Consider the following 7,761-nt stretch of genomic DNA (forward strand, 5'->3'; position numbering starts at 1 on the left):
TCTCCTATAGAAATGAATGAAGCTAAGATTTTTGTTGGTTTTGGGGATTTAGAGGTTTTATTTAATCTCTTTTTATGATTTTTTAGGGCTGATCCACACTTGGAGTACATTTATTCTCTCTCTCTCTCTTTCCAATAGTTCTTATCATTTAAGTGGATCACCTTGATTAAAGCCCGACCAATTTAATATTCTTCATAACCTATAGAATTCTAATATACTGGAAGGAAGTTGGAAGTGGAGGACCCTATAACTGGTGAGATATTTCATTGAGAAACAGGGTCTCCTGAGAAATTCAGGCAATAAGACAGGGAAGAGATGCACCCCAGGTCTAAAGCTTTCAAAGACCCACTTACAGCCAAGAACTCTGCAGAGAAAAAAAAAAAAAAAAAATTGAATCAGAGCCACCATGCGATTAAAATAACGTGTGCTGACCAAAAAAAAAAAAAAAAAAAAAAAAAAAAACATGTGTGGATCTAACTAGCATTTGATAAGAATTGAAAAGTCTTTGGATCTTAACTTTGGTTGTTGAATTGTCTATGTCGTTGAGTAATCCCAATAGGCTACTGTTACATGATCGATCGTAGCTGTCTGTTTCAGCTAAGGGGAAACAGTCATAGATAGATTCCCTAAATAGATTGGCAAGATGTCTTAATTCCCTCGATCACTGACGATGGTCTCCTATATTTACTTCAACGCTTGCCTAGTCTAAATTGGGTTCACTATCCATTATCAATTATATAAACAAAAGAAAGAATGTTATCCGCCAACTTAATTCATCTAACTAACACCATTCAAGAGCTGGTCCTCACAGATCCGACTCCTCTTTAATTCTTAATCATTCAATTCTTATCCAGTATTCTTTATTTGCGCGACATTTGTACGATGTCAAAATTCAACGGTTTTGAAAGTCTAGGACATTTAAAGGATTTAAATAGTTTTGAATTTCAAAGAACTTCCACAACCTTTCTATTTTGAAATATACCCAATTCGCACAGGGAAATAATTGGGCATGAATTGGAGGACCAAGAATTGAAGACGAGCCAAATCGAGTCCCCACACCCTAAATTGAGTGCGACTGAAAGCCGGGTCTCCATCGGCCATCAGTTACTTATCTCGACTTCTCATATTTGGGCCAAAGCTGGAATGAAGACTTCACCAAAAAAGTGTCTAAAGGCAACCGGAAACGCTTATCTTTGCTCCATCTCTCCCTGTATAAGGTTCACTACAATGACTTGTTGAGATTCATCCGTAGAGTTCGAGTTTTTCTTCCTCTTCTTCATACGCACGAAGGAAGAACAATCCTCATATAGAAATGGATCCACTGCTACTTATTGTTGGGCTGCTACTGGCCTGCCTAAACAGAACAGGTCTCTCTCTCTCTCTCTCTCTCAAACACACACAAACATAAATGGTTAAGGGTTCCATGCTCTCTTGCATCTCTTAGCATCGATGAAAGTAGATTCATTATTTTTTCACTCATGAATTAGTGCACATCTTACCCGATCTTCTTCTTCCATAATAGTACCGAACAATAGTATTTATTAGAGTAGATACATGAATCACTTCAAATAGAAGGCCAAGTAGGTCTATTGGTCCGAGTGGAGAGGAAAAAAATATTTCGGGAGATATCCATTTTCTTGGAGAAATTTTATCTCAGCACAGTGGTATCTTCATAGACCAGAAGGGGGGGAAAAGATTCACATACACATACGTGATTAAGGGTTCCATAATGCTCCCTTGCATCTCCTAGCTTGGATTCGGAATGTCCATACACTTCTATTTGCATCTGATTTGTGTGTCTGTATGGAGAGAGAGAGAGAGTATGATGGTCATTTCATGCTTCTAAAGCTGCATTTGTAGTCCCAATCAATAATCAACTAATCATTTTACAATCTAAAATTGCAGAGGCACAATCAGGTGTTTGTTGTGGAATGTCTGGTGACAATTTACCATCTCCACAAGAAGTTGTGGATCTCTACAAATCACAAAACATCTCAAGGATGAGACTCTTTGGTCCAAACCAAGCAATTCTCCAGGCCCTCCAAGACACCGACATTGAACTCGTCTTGGGTATTTTAGAATATGACCTAGAAGGCATAGCAAGTAACGATATGTCCATTGTAATTGATTGGGTCCTACTACCCTAGTGTTAGATTCCGATATATTGTTGTTGGAAATGAAGTAAATCCCATTTCTAATAGCAATGCCCAGTTTGTTCTCCCTGCAATGCAAAATATTTATTACACACTTGCATCACAAGGCCTAGAGAAACAAATTAACGTGTCCACAATTGTTAGTACCCAAATCCTTGGAACCACCAACCCTCCCTGTAATGGTTCATTCAGGGACGATGCAAGATCCTATAAAACCCTATTATTGACTTCCTTGTCCAAAAAGGGTCACCACTACTAGCAAATGTAAATCCCTACTTCAGTTACAGTGCAGACCAAGAAGGCATCAGTCTTTCCTATGCTTTGTTTAAATCTCAGTCAGTTGTGGTACAAGATGGTAAGCTTGGATATCGAAACCTTTTCGATTCCATGGTGGATGCTTTGTATTCAGCTCTTGAGAAGCTCGGAGCATCCACGGTCGAGATTGTTGTATCGGAGAGTGGTTGGCCAACCCAAGGAGGCAGTGGAGCATCTACAGAAAATGCAGGGACTTACAATTCAAATCTGATTCAACATGTGAAGGGTGGCACTCCGAAAAGGCCTGGAAAAGCCATAGAGACTTATGTATTTAACAAATTTGATGAGAACAGTTATAACCATTTTTGTGGTCTATATCTTCCTAATAAACAACCCAAATATGCATTTAATTTCAGTTCGGCTCCTACAATTAGGACCCCAACCGAATCACAGAAGCCATATTGCCACGGCTGCTATATCACCGTGCATCAACCTTATCCTCTTTAACATCTAATTATTGTTGTAATTTCATAGATACTAGTTACTCAAGAAAGTAAGCAAGATGAGGACAATCTGATGTCTTTTTGTTTCTTTTCTCTGTAATTTTGAAACCTTTCATTTTTATTTTAATGAAATGTGGATAGATAAGTTACAATCTCGTCTATGATGGTTGTTTTGCCTCCTATGCAAGAAGAGTTGGCTCACGATGCTGCCTCGTTTTAGAGTATCAACAATGATGTGTTTTTTCTGTTTTTGTGTTAGCGGGTGAGTCAGTACTCCCTGATGGCAATGTTGAAGGTGAGAGGGCCTAGCGTGATTATAGTCTTTTGAGTGTCCGGACATGTTCAGTGTGTTGTATCATTTTTTTTTTCAGTATAAATGATCTCTTAACTGAAAAAAGAAGGATAAATTACAATAAATTTGTTCAGATTTGTCTGTTTTGGATTTCTTTGTATTATTCTCATTCTTTTTTCTAATATATTCTTTGCTGACCTTAACCAAAAAAAAAAAGTATGAACTTTCTTTCTACCATGAGGTCTTATTTCCTTACCATGTGGTAAATGGAATAGCTCACATGTTGGGGGTATGATGTCTAGTATTCCATTGCTCGCATTTGGGTATTTCGGTAAATTACATGTGCATGTTTTTGCCATATATTTGTAGCTAGGGTCCTTTCTCTGTTATGAATCTGAGAGGTGGAAAGATGAGGCGACTGTAACTCTATTATCCAAAGGTTTTGGACCCTTTTCTTATCTGAATCTTAAGGGCAAGACCCTACCTTATTCTTGAACCCTCTGTCAAGCTCTACCCTACCTGCATTTCGGAAGGGGGCCAAAGAAATGTTTCCACCTGAATTTCTCCACTACACTGCCTGCAGACTCCAAGCTCCAGTGGGGCAGGGTTCGACCGGGGTTGTTTCTTGAAATTGATAGTGAAGCAAATCTCATTATGATCATAGTGAACGTAGGAAATGTGATTGGGAGACTGGCTGTGGCTAGGTCGGTGGGCATTTTATCTAGCCCTTGTTTTGTATCATTGTAATTCTTTTATTCATTCTTAATTGTATCTCATTGTTGAATGCTAAATTTTGTCTCGAATTCTTAACCCGTTTTGAAGAATGACCCGCTCCGACATATTTTGGTGGCGACCTGAATGGGAAGTTTTCTAAGATCTGTGATGGAGGCAAAAGCGTTGGGCTGATCGACCGCGACCCGATGGATCGACCCGCGACTTGGAATATATAATGTTCTATCGTCTTGTTGAGCAAGTCATTGTAATTTGGGGGTTTTTCGAGCTAGGGTTTCAGGACGAGTTTTCTCGCCGCTGTTTGGGTGTAATATCTCTTCTACATAGTGAAACATTTTCTTCTTTGCCCGAGGATGTTGCACACCACACCAGTGTGTGAACCTTGTTAAATCTCTGTGTTGTGCGGATCTAACATTGAGCTTAAGCAAAATAGAGAAAAAAATGTGAACTTAGGAATTATAGTCGAATCATATAAATCCTTGTGTGCGATTGTATGATCGTTTATTTGAATATTCCATTCTTTTTTGTATCTTTTTTAGGTTCTCATTTTCTACAACATCTATCCTATAAGTTTCAAAATGAAATGTAAGACAAAAAAGGTTCCCTGGGTGAGTCACCTAGAAATGAACATCAAGGTGACTGCCTAATTCCTACCAGGTGGATAAAGCGAACCTTGTGCTGGGGTAAGGGTTTGCGTTTGCCCTTTAGTATGCAGTTGGACTTCCTGCTGATGCCATGCTGAAGGTGGGAGCTCTTTTTGTGGTTTTTTGGTTTGTTTTGTGACTGCATTTATTTATTTATTTTTTGCCTCTATTCTTGTAATAAATTCATCTTCTTAGGAAAAAAGGATTTGCCCTTTAGACTTGGGTGAGATTGATCCGTATCAAGCCCAACTTACCCAAATTAGCCAATTTGCTGATACTTCTCATCATTGGTCTATGATTTCAACCATCTACACTTCTCCCTCCCCCACCCCATATTCCCACATGTCCTCTACACAACCCTACATATGGTTTCCTAACACTAGAGCAACTAACCATGTCACCCCGACCTTCAACCTCTCTCCTCCTCTGATACCTACACTGGTCTAGATCAACTACGTACACGTGGGTAATGGGAAGTGACTTAATATCTCACACACTGATACTTCTGTTATTCCCTCAATCTTCAGCTTTTTTGTCAATGTTAATGATGTTTTCTTTGAATTTCACCACTTTTGTTTTTTCGACAAGGACCAACAACTCAAGGTTCGACTTTAGTCTGATATCATTATAATTTTAGAAGATCATTTCCTTCTCCACTTTCAATCCAGAACACCCCCCTCCCCTTTTTTCTAGCATCCATTTTTTCTCTTCATTAGGTACCTTGAGGTTGAATTGGATATGGCTTTTGGAGATCCAAGGCTTTTTTTCCCTTTTCTTTAGGGTACCTGAAATTGAATTGATTTGAATCCGCCAGCCCCCAAACATATGTTCTAGTAGAGATGTCAAACGGATAAACAAATGGAGGCCACGATGGTGAACCTTGAGAGGCCGGTCAGAAATTCAGTTCACCTTATCCAAAAAACAAATCAACGTGGGCCATTACAGTAAATTCCCGGATCAAGATCTGGCCCAAGGCACATCGAGTACGTGGTATATCAAAATTTGTTTGGTTAGAAAGAAATCTATTCTGGACCAATTCCCCATACCTCCCATGAAACATAAGCACTCCGAGACAAACTAGCACTATTGGAACATGCCTTCGAAAAGAAAAAGAATTCAAACAAGAGAGGATCGACCCAAAAGCTTAGTTTGATTGCCAAGAAATTAGAAAAAAAAAATTGAATTTTAAAGTGAAATATAGATACATAAGCCAATTATTACATGGAGGTGAAACAATATCAACATGATCGATTTACGTATCTATCATCTTATTTAAATTGAAAAAAATGAAAAAAATATCATTTTTAACAATCAAACTAAGGCAAGAAGAAATGAGCCTATATCAATTCTTCATAGGTCGCCCATAGCCTTCTTTCTCTCACAGTCCACATGTCATTAAGTACCTTGATGGTTTGAACAATTCTACTATTCTGGAAGGATGTTGATAGTGGAGGGCCCAATAATTATTTTTTATTTGTTAAGGACCTTGAAATGTTTCTTTGAGAAACAGGGTCCGCTGATGAGACTAAAAAAGAAAAGATGGACCAATTTTTTTTATTTTCTAAGACTCACATCATGGTCAAATCCCAAACTCTAAACCTTTCCAAGAACCACATCACAGTCAAGTACTCTGCAGAAATGTTGGTACTTTGATGTCTAGAATTCAGGAAAAAAAAAAAATTGTTAACACCATGAAATTAAAAAAGAATGTGTGCATGTAGCTAGCCTATGATTACACTTGAAAGGTCTTCAGGGATGTTGAGTTGTCTGTTTCATGTAGTAACCCTAAGTAGATTACGGTTATGGCTGTCTGTTTTCATCAAGGAGGAAAGAGTCAAAGATAGAATATCCCTAAAGAGAATTGAGATAGGATTCTTCGTCGCATGCCCGGATTCTCTCAATCTTGATCATTCTCTGGTCCAGGACTCTACGGAAAGGAGCTGGATCCCGAGATTTGTCCAGATGTCTTAATTCCCTAGACCATTTACTTGTACTTGCCAAGTCAAAATTGAGTTCAACCAGAAAAAAATAAGAGTCTAAATTGAGTTCACCATATATCATAAAAAAAAATAAATAAATAAAAACCAAAATTGCCATATATATGCTTCGATATTGTAGTAACAATGAATGAAAATCCGATTAAAATTATTAACCATGCTTAAAATGCAGACATCCATTATAGATTTGAAGTCAAGGCTCATTCTTATACATAGTAAAAATGATTAAAAACCTGTTTAATTGGTAAGATACGATATACAATAAGGAAGAGATAGTAACCATCATTAAGAACCTACTTTAAGGTTCATTCTAGGTTCAAGGTCAAGCTTAGAGAAGCTATGCCCCATTTTTATGCCCTCAAACTTAAATGGAGGGTCGAGATCAGATCTGCCCTAACGAATTCGGCATGATAATACTGAAATTGTCATTGCATCAGGGATTTAATTGCTCTTGCTTGTTGATAAAGGGAAACCCACCGGTCAAGCTTGTACTACTAGTATGCAACTACTCCACTTGAATGGCTTTCATGTTCATCGGCTTTTTGTTTCTTCAAAGCATTTCGGGTCATCTACATATATTAATGTGATGGATACCTAATAGGGATTTGGCTCCTCTTCATAGAGCCTAGGGACCAAAAAGTGATCCTAGGGTTGAGAGGACTCGAGCACACGTCCCTACGTTACCCTAGTCATAGGATTACTCTCTAATCCCAGGCTCCATGGAGAGGAATCTTATCCTACCTAGTATAAGTTATTGCTCTTCGGTCGATAATCTTGTCAATAGAGATTCAAGTACTATTGACTCTTAAAGATGCTACTTCATTTACACATAACCTTTACTACCAACTTTTGGAACACTATGAAACCTTTTGGTATAGCGCTAAATCAAGACAAACTTCTAGGCTCTCGAGTACAAGTTCTGTAGAAGGGTTGGAAACATCAGGCGCAAATTGCGCTCCATTAGTTTGATGAGGGAAGAGCTACATAGTCAAATTGAGCACAATTGCCTACCTAATAAGCACAAATACACTTTGCCCTTTTGATTTTGGATTTAATAAGGAAATACATACGTAAAGTCTTGTGTAGTAACAATATTGCGGCTTGAGAGGCTTAAGGCAATATATGTTGCTGGTCTCTTCTCTAGAAACACGACTGCCACTATAGAATTGAATACCTTCACTCTTG

At 38.2% G+C, this 7,761-nt stretch overlaps 1 pseudogene; it reads left to right on the forward strand.

Annotated features, from left to right (window-relative positions):
• The first annotated feature begins 1,185 nt into the window (after positions 1 to 1,185).
• LOC122089655 lies at positions 1,186 to 2,915 on the forward strand (annotated as a pseudogene).
• Positions 2,916 to 7,761: the final 4,846 nt, after the last annotated feature.

The sequence above is a fragment of the Macadamia integrifolia genome, chromosome 9 (genome assembly GCF_013358625.1).
Source record: "Macadamia integrifolia cultivar HAES 741 chromosome 9, SCU_Mint_v3, whole genome shotgun sequence".
In the NCBI taxonomy this organism is placed as follows: domain Eukaryota; kingdom Viridiplantae; phylum Streptophyta; class Magnoliopsida; order Proteales; family Proteaceae; genus Macadamia; species Macadamia integrifolia.